This window comes from Oryctolagus cuniculus, chromosome 4 (genome assembly GCF_051225735.1).
Source record: "Oryctolagus cuniculus isolate XC-2025 breed Fujian yellow rabbit chromosome 4, ASM5122573v1, whole genome shotgun sequence".
Taxonomy (NCBI): domain Eukaryota; kingdom Metazoa; phylum Chordata; class Mammalia; order Lagomorpha; family Leporidae; genus Oryctolagus; species Oryctolagus cuniculus.
This window is the reverse complement of record NC_142870.1, coordinates 144,957,197-144,973,276: the sequence shown is the minus strand read 5'-3', so window position 1 is coordinate 144,973,276 and position 16,080 is coordinate 144,957,197. Positions and strand designations below refer to the sequence as shown.

The 16,080-nt window shown below is 36.9% G+C and overlaps 1 protein-coding gene across 6 annotated transcripts in view; it reads right to left on the bottom strand.

The window, feature by feature from the left end:
* STAG1 (STAG1 cohesin complex component) overlaps nt 1–16,080 on the bottom strand; it is a 381,935-nt gene that overhangs the window by 290,326 nt on the left and 75,529 nt on the right. Inside the window, exon 1 of one of the 6 annotated variants that reach the window (XM_089332229.1) lies at nt 10,277–12,083. The exons of the other annotated variants lie outside the window; for them this stretch is intronic. The gene's annotated coding sequence lies outside the window, so the exon portion shown is untranslated. Of the gene's footprint in view, nt 1–10,276; nt 12,084–16,080 lie in introns of those variants that run through there. 6 annotated transcript variants of the gene reach the window in all.

Here is a 16,080-nt window from a genome sequence, read left to right as displayed (position 1 = left end):
CAAAACTGGAAAAATACACCATCTAGAATTTTTACATTTAGAGAGAGAAGGTCAGTGTCTACCTTCAAAGGACAAAGTTAATCACTCTCCTCTCTTGTTATGGTCTAACACTGTTGGTGACTCTGAATTATAAGTAGAGCCTGCACTGGCTCCCCTCCCTGCCCTGCGTTTCCTTTCCAGTGCTTCCTGGATGAATGAGGAGCAGCAGTGATTGCCCCTTCTACTTGGAGAGTAGCACACAACTGGGTGGGTGTTTGTGGCGGGGCCTCATGGTTCCTAGGATGAGAGGAAGAGATGGAGGTTTTTCCTTACTGTATAAATGAACATTTGTATGATTAAATTAACACACACACACAGAGACACACAAAGTACAGCTTGAAGATGTTCTAATTCCATAATAAAAATTTTATGGTTTAAGAACTGTGTTTTTTTAAGGATGAGTCAAGAAAGTAATGTCTTAAAATGGAATCTACTCCTGATGAAGATGCTTCTATGAACATTGTTGAAATTACCAAAAAGGATGTAGAACATTACATCAATGCAGTTGACAAAGCAGTGGCAGGTTTTTAGAGGACTGATTCTAATTTTTAAAGTACTTTTACTACCAGTTTCATAGGCTACAGAAAAATATTTCATGGAAGTCAAATACAGCAAACGCCATTGTTGTATTGTTTTAAGACATCTAACAATCACTAGCCATCAAGGAAATGCAAATAAAAAACCATGATGAAGTTTCATCTCACTCCAATTATAATGGCTATCATTCAAAAATCAAAAAATAAGAAATGCTGGAGAGGGTGTGGAGAAAAAGATACCCTAATACATTGTTGACTGGAATGTAAACCTGTACAGGCAATACAGAAATCTGAAAATAGATCTACCATATGATCCAGCCATCCCATTCCTGGGAATTTACCCAAAAGAAATGATGTCAGCAGATCAAAGAATTCTCTGTACTCCCATTTATAGTAGCTCAATTCACAAAAGCTAAGATATGGAATCAACCCAGATGTCTATTAACTGATGACTGGATAAAGAAATTGTGGTATATATACACAGTGGAATAGTATTCAGCCATAAAAGAATAAAATTCTGTATTTTACAAACACATGGATGCAGCTGGAGACTTTTATGCTTAGTGAAATAAGCCAGTTCCAAAAAGACATATATCATGTTTCTCATATTTGTGGTAACTGATATATAGAGTACAAAAAATATGAGTGAAATTGACATAATGAGATTTGATTGTTTACAGTTCCTGAGGAACTGATTTATCTACTTGCTACTTGTTAAACTATTTAGTGAAGGATTAAGCTTGTGATTATAAAGTGTGTCACTGCAAAAATTAGGAAAAAAATATGAAAGGAATGAGGAGGGAGAGTGGGAGCAAGAGAGAGGAGGAGGAAGGGAGGGATGGAGGGAGGAAGGGCAGGATGGAAATAATCGTTATGTTCTTAAAGCTGTATATGAGGGGCCCGTGCTGTGGCATAACAGGTAAAGCCATTGCCTGCAGTGTCAGCATCCCATGTGGGTGCCAGTTCAAGTCCCAGCTGCTTCACTTCAGATCCAGCTTTTTGCTGTGGCCTGGAAGGCAGTAGAAGATGGCCCAAGTGTTTGGGCCCCCGCATTCACATGAAAAACCCCTAAGAAGCTTCTGGTTTTGGATCAGCCCACCTCCAGCAGCTGCAACCACTGTGGGACTGAACCAGCAGATGGAAGCATGCACTTGCTCTCTCGCACGCTCGCTCGCTCGCGCTCTCTCTCTCTCTCTCTGCCTAACTCTGCCTTTCAAATAAATAAAAATCTGTTTAAAAATTGTATATGAAATTTGTTCCCTTTATATAAACTTTAAAAATGAAAAAAAAAAAAAGGACATCCAAAAAGATAGCTCCTATCAGTACAATGGATCCTCAAGAGATTAAAAATAGTAGGTATGTTGTGCAGTGGTTAAGTTGCTGCTTGGGATAACCTCATCACATACCACAGTGCCTGATTCATGTCTCAGCTGCTCCATTTCTGATCTAGCTTCCTGCTACTAAAGGATGAAGTACTTGGGTGTCTGCCACCCATGTGGGAAACCTGGAATGGGTTCCACGTTTCTGGTTTCAGGCTGGCTCAGGCCCAGCTGTTGCAGGCATTTGAGTACTGTACCAGTAGATAGACCTGTCTTTTAAATAAAATACAGGGAGGGGGACGTTAAAAATAAAATCGCCGTAAGATCCAGCAATAGCACCCATGAATACAGCAACATTATTCACAACAGTGAAAACTATGAAGTACCTAAGTCTCTGTTGACAGACAAATGGATAAGCACAATGTGCTAATTGGAGTATTGCTCAACTTTAAAATGGGAAATTCTGACATATGTTACAACAGGGATGATTCTTCAAAATATGCTACACGAAATAAGCCATACACAAAAAAAGCCAAATACTATGATTCCATTTCTATGAAATCTTTAATCATATTTATAGAGATGACAAACAGAATGGTAGTTCCTAGGAGAGCTTTTTGGTTGTTTGAGAGGTAGAGGAACACATGCCCACAACAACTGAAGGCTAAATCAAGGAATCATGAAAATAATCTAGGTCACCCAAATGGGAGGCAGGCACCCAACTATTTGAGCCATCACCACTGTCTCCCAGAGTATGCATCAGCAGGAAGCCAGAATCAGAAATTGAAGCCAGTAATCAGACTCAGGCACTTCAACATGAGATGTTGTCTTCTAACCAGCTTCTTAATCACTAAGTCAAACACCACCCCAGGATTTATTATTTAAAGAGCACAGTTTTAGATTTGCAAGATGTAAAGAGTTCTGTACATGTATGACAGTGATGACTGGTATAACAATATAAATATATTTAATATCACTGAACTGTACACAAAATGGTTAACATAGAGGTAAGATTGACTTGAAACAAATCCATAAAGTATGTTTTCTAAGAACTCACACAAAATATTTTATATATATATATATATGTGTGTGTGTATGTGTGTGTGTGTGTGTACATATATAAGCATATTGAAATGTATGACTATGGGAGGAGAAGAAAAAGAGATTAATATAGATAAAAAGCAAATAAATGAGATAAAAGACCTTTGATCAGTCAATAGTTACTATATGTAATGAGGTGAAGTCAGGATTACTTTAACCATCCCTACCTTAAGTCCCACAAGTAAATTTGTAAGACAAAAAATTAAAAGCTCAGAGCCTGTGCTGTGGTGTAGCAGGTAAGGCCACCGCCTGCAGTGTCAGCATCCCATATGGACATCAATTCGAGTCCCAGCTACTCTACTTCCGAAGCAGCTCTCTGCTATGGCCTAGGAAAGCACTGGAAGATGGCCCAGATCCTGGGAACCCTGCAACCATGTGGGAGACCCAGAAGAAGTTCCTGGCTTTAGATCGGCACAGCTCTGGCTGTTGTGGCCATCTGGGGAGTGAAGCTCTGTTAGAAAGCAATTAATAGTTATCAAGATCTTTTCCAATATTCTGTGGTCCAATTATTTCTTTTCTATGAATCTGTCCTAAAACAAATATCAAGAAATGTATAAGCACATAAATATATTTAACAATATTCATCCATCCTGAATTATTTATGATCACAAGTACAGACCAATTACTTTTGGAACATCTTTTAAACATTTATTTATTTATTTGATAAAGTAATAGGAAAGACAGAGAATGAGATCTTTTATCCCCTGGTTCCCACACCAAATGGTCTCAACAGCCATGGTTGGGCCAGTTCAAAGCCAGGAGTGAGGAACTTTATCTAAAACTCCCACAGGAGTAGCAGGGATTCAAATACTTGAGATATCATCTGCTGCTTCTGAGGCACAATAGCAAGGAGCTGCATTGGAAACAGAGTTGCTGGGACTTGAACCGCAGTTCAATATGGGATGTAGGGATCGCAAGGAGTAGCTTCACCTGATAGACCACAAAGCTGCTCCAACTCTTGAAATATTATTTACCATTAAAAACAATGTTTGAGGAGAATTAAACTCAGAATGCTATATACAGAAGGAAAGTGGCCAGTATACAGACATATATAAAGGATGACCTCTTGTATGCATGTTTTATGTACCAAGGTACTTAGAAAACTTCAGGAAAAATGGAATTAAAAGGTAAATTTATTTTGGTGCAAACAATTTTGAAATCTGCATATGAGAAGTCTCTAAAAAGTACACAGAAAACATGCAATTAAGAAAAAATTATACAAAGACTTAAAAAAAAACTTTTGCTCCAAAATCAATTTTTCTTTTAATTCCATTTTCCATGAACTTTTTGAAGTAACCAAACTTATTAAGCACAGAAAAAAAATGTACTAAAATGTCAACATTAGCTAAGAGTTATGAATCTTTACATCAATTTCCTTTAAATTTCCTGGTATTAAATATAAAAAGTAGCAATATTCTTTTAATTATACTGTACGAAAATACTATTTGGTACTCTCAGAACTGCCATAGGCAGATCATGACATATGGTCACCAGGTCATCTGAACATTATCATTTAAAAGCAAAATGACCTTAAAGGAATTTCAAAAGGTCGTAATGATCATGAATTTAATAGATTTTAGTGTATAGAAGACATTTACTAACCATCTAGAGTGTTTTGTCAACAAATAAGGGTACTTCACTCACTATGCAGCTCTATTATAAAAAATTTTTATTATTATTAAGAGTTCCTTTAATTAGGAAATAAGTCAACAGCAACTTAGTATGTTAATAACTGCTCATCTTTTTATAACTATTTTACCAGCAAAATAAAAAATTAAATATATTGTATATATCATACTGTAACTTAGTGCAATTTCAATACTACTATCATAATCATTAATTTTTTAAAATCCTAAGTAGGAACAACAGATATTTCAAATAAGGTAGAAGTGAGCGTTTGGCACAGGGGTTGTCGCTAATCTGGACAGCTGCATTCTCTACTGGAGTGCCCGGTTGGAGCCTGGAACTCCACTTTGGATCTAACTTCTTGCTCATGTGCACCCTGGGAGGCAGCAGGTTAACAGCCCATATGCTTAGCTCCTTGCCACCCACATGTGGAATCTGAATAGAGTTCCAAGCTCCTGGTTTCAACCTGCCCCAATCCCAGCTGTTATGGGCATTTGGGGAGTGAACTACTGGATGGAAGGTCTGTCACTGTCTCTGCCTTTCAAGCAAAATGAAAATAAATAAAAATTTTAAAAGAAAGCTACATGTCTTAGTCCTATTTCCTTCACTGGCTGAACTAACTAGCTGAAGTTGTTTTTACAAAGTGAAATCACTTGTGAGGTAACATTAAATTATTTAACAAATTTATCTGATTTATATATACCACAATTGCATTTTCATTATATCTGCTATTACTTAATTGCCAAATTAGTAAAACAGTCCTCATGCTAACAGCAGTTACAAAAGAGGTAGTTGATGGGCAATAATGAAACTTTTAGACAGATATTACTGTTATTTTGCGTGACTATTAATTTTTATGACCGATCTTAATCATGCTTGATTTTACTCATTTTACAGACTCAAAAATCACAAGCACACACCACAACCTCCCTTTTCACACAATCCAAATATCCCCAAAAAGAGGCGGTTATTCAGGTGAATACCTTAAGAATCCAAGTAAAAGACAACTGTAACTGAATTCACACAACTAGAGTAAATTTAGACATTATGTCTGGTTTTAGTACTCTTTCTGACTCTGCACAATTAACAGCCTTCCCATGCTTCGATTTAATTAAATCCTCTGAGATACGTATTTCAGAGAGTAGATGACAAAATTTAACGGCTGTGAAAGTGTTCCTTTAAATAGTAAAATAAGGGAAAGTGATAGCACAAGATTCCAACATTCATAGTAGGGTTCTGAAAATAGTTTTTTCAAGGAATTTGTCCTGTCTCACCTCATTATTCATAAAAGCACTTCCAGTAAAATCACACAACAGTAATATAAGTGTTAAATTTTTGTGTGCTGTTCTGTAAACTTGAAGTGGTTCAAGAGGATTTCTTCAAAACCCTCTTTCATTTGCTCAATTCTCTTCTCAAGCATATTAGACTCCATTAACAGCCAATCATGTAAGCTGAGCTGCAAGTGACCTGAGAGTTGCCATAGCAACAGCTGCTTTCTGAAATACGTGTTATGCATTTTAAAAGCTCTCACAGAGAGGATACTACATCTATCAATTAACAACCAAAGCTCAACATAGCACATTATCCAAATGAATAGAGGAACTCAATTACTTTAATAGGGTAACTACTTCTAAAAAAAAAAAGGCGGGGTGGGGGGGTAACTACCCATGAATCAAAAATGCTATAATGGTTTATAAATTTCAAAAATTGAGAACTATAATTAATAGCACACAATAGTTGAATATCAGATTCAGAATTGCAAAAAAAAAAAAAAAGATACAGGAAAGCAAAGAATAATCATCAAGACAATATTTAGCAACGAACCATCAAGAGTAATGAACATATCCTGAAATGCACTGGAAAACTGTCAGGTTCTCACACAAATGATAAAGTTGCCAAAAATGAAGTAAACATATGATGTGTGTACCAGACACTTTATAAACATATATAAAGGTGTGCAAATAGTATACAAAAGATATCCTACAGTTTTCAAGGAAAATCATTCTTTTGGCAATTCATAGGAGATAACCATCTTTTCCTACAAAGTTCCTTCTCATAGATGCACAGCTAGCCAGCCTTTATCAGCAAAATCACCTTAACAGTGTGCAATTCTGCAATGGTAAGAAATCTCATAAAACTTATCTCTGCAAAAGAACTTCAACGTTGGTACATAATGAGCACCTACAATTAAAGAAATTGTAAAAAAAAAAAACTATTCAGCAATCTAGAAAAATAAATTTCTAGAACTATATTCAATCAATTCACATATAAACAGCATACATGAAAAGTACTATTCAAAATGCTTTTAAATCAGGAACAGAACTGATAAAAAAGAAAAGCCATACTTACACTCCAACACTAAAACCCTGAAAAGAAAAATATTCTGGGTAAAACACTTTAAACAGACTTTCAATTAATGTGACAGAAAATCCTGTTTCATATACATTCTAACCATAAATCTCCTACAACTTCAAAGGAAGGATTTTAAAGAAAAAAAACAGCAACTACCATTAACTACTAAAACAGAAGTAAGTATGGGAAATTAGGAATACTAAGAATGAAAAAGATAAACTCTTTTAATAGCTTTTAAGTAAGAAAGCCAGCAATGCTTTGGTATGGTCCTAAACATATTAAAACAAATTTGAAAAGCCCAATGATTAAAAGTATTATTGTAGCGGGGCTGGTGTTGTGACATAACAAGTAAAACCTCTGTTTGCAATATTAGCAAGTGCCTGTTCCACTTCTGATCCAGCTCCCTACTAATGTGCCTGGAAAAGCAGTGGAAGATGGCCCAAGTACTTGGGCCCCTGCACCCATGTGGGAGCTCCAGAAGAAGCTCCTGGCTCCCAGCTTTAGACCTGCCTAGCTCTGGAAGTTGTGACCATTTAGAGAGTGAACCATCAGAGGGAAAGATATCTCTTCCTTTCTCTCTCTCTCTCTCTCCCCCACTCTACCTTTCAAATAAATAAAGCTTATAAAAAGTATAATTATATTAACAAAGCTTTCATTAATATCCCAGAATACTTTTATCCAAAATGCTACATCTAAACAAAAAAAAAAACCATAAATTACTCCTTTTAATATAAAAAAATCTCCTTTAACACTGTATTCTTTGTACTTATACAAACTCTGAACACAAACACTTCATTCAAAATCCAAGCATAATATTAATATCATGCAGCTATTACCCTTTAAGCGCTTTTAGTTTATTAATTCATGAGATCTTCACAATATCCCCATAAAGTAAGTATTTAAGATTTATGTATTTTGAAAGTCAGAGTTACAGAGAAAGGAGAGACATAGAAAAAAATCTTCCATCCAGCTGGTTCATTCTCCAGTTAGACACAACAGCCGGCGCCAGTACCATCATCCTGTTTTTCCTGTTTGTGCAGGAGCCCAAACACTTGGATCATTGTCCACTGCTTTTCTCAGATCATTAGCAGCGAGCCAGATCAGAAGTGGAGCAGCCAGACACAAACCACTGCTCAAAGGGTATGACAGTGCTACAGGCACAGGCTTTACCTGTAATGCCGCAACACCAGCCCCCAAGGTAAGTATTCTTATTATCAACCTTATTTTATAGTGAAACTGAGGCACAGAAAAATAACCTACTGAAATCACATAGTTAATAAGTTGTGGAACCAATTTTCCAACGCTCTCTTTCTCCCCTATTATCTATGAAGTTTGTTTCCCTTCATGCTAACAAACTGATATTTATCTAATCACTCCATATCCTTTCTCTATGTACTTTAGCTAACTCAGTCATAGCTTTGCCAATTTTTCAGTTTAGTAATTCCAGCAAAATAAAACATGGTAATTTAAAGTAATAATCAAGTAGGCTGAAAACATAAAGTAACAATTCTCTTATGAAACTCACATTTTGAAATGAACATGAGGACAAGATAATTTTTCTTTTTAAGCAAAAAAGATATATTTGTTTGAGTATGGTTATGATGAAGAAGCTTACAAATGAGAAGTTATTAAGTGCTTACTCACTATCCTAAGGAATTTATTTATATGCCCTAACAATTCTCACAACGGTCCTATGAAGAGGATACTCTACATATTTAAGAAAAGCAAACAGGTAAAGAGAAATGAAGTAATTTGTCCAAGGGTATATAGCTAATAAGTTACAGAAGCGGGATTCAAAACTCTTTGTTAGCTTTACCACAAAGAACATCACTTTTAACCATGACCCACCAATTAGGAACAGTAACAAAGATAATCAGATTCTACAGGCAAATAGAAAGTTCACATCACACGTTCAATCATTTATAGTCACCATTAAAAACAACCATGGCTATTCTAACATTTATCAATAATAAAACTTCTTGAAAAGTTTCAAAACATCAAAATAAACTTTTAAAGATTGTTATTTTAAACACACTACAGCACTCCCAAATCAACATGCCAGATTTTGTGCTTTTTCTCCCACCTCTGGACTTCAGGTAAGTACAGAAAGCTGTTTTGTTTTTAAACAAACTCAGAAAGAAAAGCATTCCAATCTAACATATGGGGGTGGAGGTAGGGTATTCCCATCATCAGATCAGAATGATACCTCCAAGACTTACAAAGAAACCACAGTAAATATAGAATTTTGGATCTTCCCAGCAGAGCCAAAGATAGGCGTCAAGCTTAAAATGCAAAGAGCAGGGGTTAGCTTATGGGGAAATGGGATATCATCAAGTAAATAAATCAGCTAAATCAGTAATTAAAGAACTGCATTCCAAATAGCTGAGTCAAGTGGGTCTCTCCTCCTCTCCCTACTTAAAGAAAGAGCTAACAGGAAAGGCTGTCAAGCCTGAGATTAAACCCTGATACTAAAGGGTTCTTCAAACTATAGGTTTCAAATCATTTTAGTTAGTTACAACTTGTAATTATTAATGAAAATAAACGTAAGTTTGTACTCTTTCACAGAACTTTCACTACAGTTAACTTATTTATAAAATCATATATATGTGAACTAAGTTGTGGTGTAAAATGTATTTTATACTATGGAGCACAATTTTTTAAAAAGTTAGAAAACTGCTTTTGTTTTAAAATTTTATTTAATGTATACAAATTTCATGTATTTCATATATACATATTTGGGAACATACTGATACTTCCCACCCTATTCTCCCTTCCTCCTGCTTCCTCTCCTGTTCCCTCTCAATTTTTACAATGATTTACTTTCAAAAACTACTGCTCTAAATAAAGTACACACATCAGTGGAAAGCTCCTACAGTGGGCATTGGGACCTCAAGTAAAGCAGAGCAGCATCTGAGATGCTAAAACATTCCACTCTCCAGATCAGATATGATTATTTTGTCAACTGTGGGTATATGAACAACCTGCCTAGTTATCCATATACCTTACGACATTATTTGTCAGCCTTTCTTTCCATTATCAACCCCATAGGAGATTGATTTTTCCTTAATCGCCCACAGCATGAAACTTTAGTGCCACAGATAAACTATTTGTGTCTGTATATGGTATGTGTGTCTGTGTTGTACATATAAAAAGAACAACACTGTTTTGTTTTTGCTTCCTTAATTTTTTGAGAAATGCATGCCCTTCAGAATGCATTAGAGTAAAGCAGCCTGCCACATGCAAACTAAGGGAAACAATCTATGGATGAAAAAAACACGGAGCAGAGACCCTCAGTCTTCTTACCTAAACTAACCAACTTCATCTTTCTTCAACATAGATGAACATCCAAGAATCATCAAACATGGAGAAAAACAAAAGATGAATAAATTAAAAAAGTAATCAGAGAAGGCACAGCTGTAAGCCCAGAGAGTGAAACTGGAAACCACAAGGATTATTACCGGTCCTTGAAATCTAGCAGAGTTTCCTTTAAAAAAAAAAAAAAAAAAAAAAAAAAGTTTATTTATTTGAAAGGCATGGGGGGGTGGGGATAGCGAGACAGAGAAATCTTCCATCCACTGGTTCACTCCCCAAATGGCCACAAGAGCTGTACTGGTAAGGAGCCTAAAACCAGAAGCTTCTTCCGAGTCTCCCACATGGGTGCAGGAGTCCAAGTAGTTGGGCAACATTCTGCTGCTTTCCCAGGCACATTAGTAAGGAGTTAGATTAGAAGTGGAGCAGCCAGGATGGGAATTGGTGACGATATGGGATGCCAGCCTTGCATGCAGAAGCTTTACCAGCTATGCCACCAACACAGGCCCCTCTAATGGAGTTGTTCCAGATAGCTTTTGAAATTACTTGGGACTCCTTTTTCCATTATTCCCTCTTTGTGAGCCATAGTGTCTATAACTGTCCCCCAACTTCTTATTTGAGGAGTTTTTTCTTTAGTCTTACAGGTTCACAAAGAGCCTAGGTTTTCTGGACTGACAAGATTTAGATGTATTTTGAATTGTAACAGAACGAAACCACTGGGCACCTTGGCATGGGATGAATGTTAGTTGCATGTGAGATGGAAACAAAGACCAGAGGGAGGCAGGATTTTGAGCCCCTATGCATTTTGTCCCCTGCTGTTAACTCCTGTGTATGCTGTATTACATGCAAAACGGTTACATGCAGGCTTTTTAAATAGAGAGATTATCCTAGATTATCTAGATAGGTTCAATATAATTGCCAGTCCTCAAAAGAAAGAGGAAATTAGAGGAATCAGTGATTCGAAGCTTGAAGTAACTCCAGCCTCCACTGCTGGTTCTGAAATGAAGGGAACCATAAACAAAGTAATCCAAGTGGCCTCTAGAAGCTGAGCATGACCTGCCTTCACTAATCCAACAGCTAGCAAAGAAATGAGACCTCAGTCCCACAGCCTCTTCAATTCTGCCAGCAATCCAAAGTATTAAGGAAATAGATTCCCCTCTACAGCCTCCTGAAAAGACTCAGAACTGCTGACACTCTGATTTCAGCCTCCAGAGACTCTAAGCAGTGACCCAGCATAGCAAATTGAACTTTTGACCTCAGGAAACTGCAAGATTATAAATAGGCATTGTTTCAAGCTACTTAATTTGTGTCAATCTGTGACAGTAGTAAAGAAAAACTACTAAGAACTGTTGTACCAATTGTGCAGATCTTAGGAAGCACAGAAAGCTTAAGGAATTTGCCCAAGATCACATGATTAGTAATTGTTGATATGGGATACAAAACCCAACTCGTGTAGCTTGTACTCTTAACGGAAGACAACATAAGCAGTTAAGGAACAGCAAAGCATCTAGAAAGAAACTTGAACTTTTCCTTGGCATTGCTAAAATATATGGAAGCACAATCCTCTTATAGAGTCTCTACCATATCACTTGGTTCCAAACTAAATTGTTTTGTTTTTTTTTTTTTTTTTTTTTGACAAGCAGAGTTAGACAGTGAGAGAGAGAGAGACAGAAAGAAAGGTCTTTGTTCCGTTGGTTTACCCCCACAAATGGCCGTCATGGCCAGCGCACTGCGCTGATCCGAAGCCAGGAGCCAGGTGCTTCCTCCTGGTCTCCCATGCCAGTGCAGGGCACAAGAACTTAGGCCATCCTCCACTGCCTTCCCGGGCCACAGCAGAGAGCTGGACTGGAAGAGGAGCAACCAGGACTAAAACCCGAAACTCCAACCGGGACTGGAACCCAGGGTGCCAGTGCCGCAAGCAGAGGATTAGCCTAGTGAGCCGTGGCACCGGCCAACTAAATTGTTTATATAATTTTAGCACATGTTACTGAATTTCAATTTTATAAATAAAGTATGGCCCAAATTATGGATATATTACTAAGCATAAGCCTTAACAAGATAAAAACAGCAAATCACTAGTGAACAAAAATTAAAAGATGAATGAACGGTTAGATAAAAGTTGACTATAATCCCCTTATCTTTCAGAACAGTAAGATAACTTGAGACTACCTGAAGATGATAAATCAAGAAATAATACATCAGAATATGAAAAAGGAATATTGTTGAATATGTGGAAATGTTTTGCTGAGCATTTCAAGAAGGGGGTAGATAGTTTACTTTTCATTTTGGCATTTCATTACTTTTTTAAAAAAAATAATATGAATGACCTTCAATTTTCTTAAAATTTTTTTTCAAGCATGTGGATGTGTGTCACTTAAGGTTGTCTGGGAAATAAATTCAAGATGGTGTAAGAAATTTACCACGAGAAATGCCTATGGAAAAATGAGAGAAAAATTAAGCAAGCATAAAAAAAATCTTCATATCTAATACAAGTCTGACCACTGTGAAAGCAGAGGAGAAAGGTAGGTAGATAAGGCAAGAACAGCCCCAGACCAGTACAGCTCTGGTCTAACAGCCCAACAGAGAACTCACAAAGACTGCATTTAGTGAAGTTCCATATTCAACAGAAATAGCCAGACCCTAGTATACTTGCTGTGGTCAGTTACTAGGATGAAGGGCCTGGAGAAAATGTGGCCATGATTCAATGATGCCAAAAACAAACAGCAAACACACACTCTGTACTAAAGGCTTTCAGCTCAACATTCCTCAAGGCAGACCTTTTTCAAAGGAGATTGAAGCACAACTGTCCAGAGCTGTCACATGTTATATAATGGAATACTTTCCAGTAATTAAAAATTGTAGATATGCTTCAACTAAACCTCCTGTACAAAGCCCTAGATTTCTTTGATAGCTTTCTATTTCCACCCCACTTACAAAGAGAGCAGCTCCACTTTTATTTTGGTTACTGCATTTCTCCACAGATCTGTTCGAATAAGGAGCTTCAATGCTTTTAGAAAGAATTCAGAAGAGAACTTTCAATTGAAAAAGTTAACGAAGTATGTTTAAACTTTCTGACTGTATGTATGCCTGAACCTGCAACATACAATCATTGGAAGGACACACATGGAACTGTTAACAGTGATTACCTACTTGGCTTTTCTTTTTGATTAGTTATATTTTCTATATTTCTATATTTATAATAACTGATATTACAAGATTGTGGCAATAAGTAAACAACCTTAAAATTTATATTAAAAAAGCTGTGAAGTGACAAATTTACTCCACTTATAATCTTACAGCTATTGCTACATAGAAAATAATTTCGCTTCCCTTTTTTTTATTTTTTATTCCTTTAAAAAATTTTTCTGGTCTCTTATTAACCAGTAGCAAAAACCATACCTTCAAATTATAACATTCATGCAAAAGAAAATACTGCTTGTTAAGGCTCAAAATAAAAGCTCTTCAAAGAGTTCATGGGAAATGTGTATTATGAAAAAGTATTTTTAAATTTTTGTACCAAAATGAATTTATCTTTTAATTCCATAATCTATAAACTCTGTGAATAATTCTTGTGCCTGTACCTCATATAAAATGCCCCAGATCCAAATCAAAGTGCTTGGATTCCATGTCTGGCTTTTATTCCTAACTTTACATACCTGTTAAGGCAGAGTCAGTGGTAGCTACTGTCACTGGATTCTTGGGGAGACCAAGATTGGCTCCTAGTTTTAGTATGGTCCAATCCCAACTACTGCAGGAATTTAGGGAATAAACTAGAAGATAGAAGCACTCTGTCTCTCTTTCACATAAACTTTTTAAAAAAGCTTCTAATATTGTCATGTGATAAAGGAAAAACTTGGTGTATGAAGCCAAAGCCACCAAGAGAACGAATGGAAAGGCCAAGGAAAGAATGATTCTGGGGTCAGCTCTGTGGCATGGCAGGTAAAGCCACCGCCTGCAGTCCCGGCATCCTATATGGGCACTGGTTCCAGTCCTGGCTGCTCTACTTGCGATCCAGCTCTTTGCTATGGCCTGGGGAAGAAGTAGAAGACGGCCCAAACCCTTGAGCCCCTGCACCCATGTGGGAAACCTGGAAGAAGCTCCTGGCTTCAGATCGGCCCAGCCCCAGCCATTGCAGCCATCTAGGGAGTGAACCAGTGAATGGAAGACACCCCCCACCCCTCCACCTCTTTGTAACCCTACCTTTCAAGTGAATAAATAAGTCTTTAAAAAAAAAAATGATTCAAAATGAAGTGATCCTCAAGCTACCCTGGTAAGGTTACAGAACTCATGCATCTGAATTTACCAATACAAGTATAGTCACCTTTAAGAAAAAGCTGAAAAACTATTTTTCCTTTTGTCTTTTTAATCAACTTACATTTTCATGTACATTTGTGTGTGCTAATACATGATTTTCTAGGTCTAAGCAGAATTCTATATTTTTACATCTATAAAGACTATAGAACTAATACAAAAATGAAGCAATATTTCAATTTCTATCATTTTGTAGTATAACTTGAAATTATGTAACACGATGTCTTTAGCTTTGTTTCTTTAGCTGATGATTACCTTGGCTATCTATGTTTTTTTGGAGTTCCACAAAAAAATGAATTTTAGAATTCTTTTCTCCTAAATCTACAAAAAATGACATTAGAATTTTGATAGGGATTACACTGAATCTTTAGATCTCTGGATTGTATGAACATTTTAAACATATTAGCTCTTTCAATCCATGAACATAGGATATCTTTCCATTTATCTGGGTCTTCAACTTCTTTCAGCAATGTTTTATAGATTTCAGCATACAGGTCTTTATCATCTTGGTTAAATTAATCCCTGCGGCCAGCATTGTGGGGCAGCAGACTAAGTCACTATATACAATGCCGTCATCCTAAATTGGAGTGCTGGTTCAAGACCCAGCTTCTTGTTGCCAATCCAACTTTCTGATAATGTGTCTGGGAAGATGTCAGAAGACAGTCTAAGTACTTGGATCCCTGCAACCTATGTGGGAAATGAGGAGGGAGTTCTGACTGCTGGTTTCAGACTGCCAAGTAGCGGCTGTTGTGGCTATTTGAGAAGTGAACCAGCGCTTCGAAGACCTCTGTCTCTCCCTCTATGTGTTGCTCTGTCAAATAAAAAAAATTTTTTAAATTATTCCTAAGTACTCTTTTAGCTTTGTAAATGGGATTGTTCTCTTGATTTCTTTCTCAGATAATTTTTATTATTGTAAACACTACTGATTTTGCATGTTGAATTCATATCCTATAAAGGCCGTCAGTTCTAACAGTTTTCTGATGGATTCTCCAGGTTCAGGGTTTTCCACACATTTGTATAAGATCATGAACATAGTCAACAGTGACAGATTCACTTCTTCCTTTCCTACGTGAATGGGATTTTTTTTCTCTTGACATACTGCTCTAGCAAGGATTTCCAGTGTTGAGAGTGGACATCCTTATATTGTTCTGGATCTTTGTTGAGAGCGCTCAAATATCCCACCACTGAGGATAGTGTTAGCTGTGGACCTGCTATAAATTATCTTTAACGTGTTGAAGTATATCACTACCATATTTTAGTTTTTATGTAACTGAAAGTCAGAGAGGCAAAGACAGAGATCTTTCATCTGCTGGTTCTCTCAAATGCCCACAGCAGCCAGGGCTAGGCCAGGCCAAAGCCAGGAACCCAGGATTCAATCCACATCTCCCACAGGGGTGGCAGGAACCCAAGTACTTCAGCCATCATTTGTTGCCTCCTAGAGTACACACCGGCAGGAAGATGCAATCAGAAGACCCAGGACTCAGGCA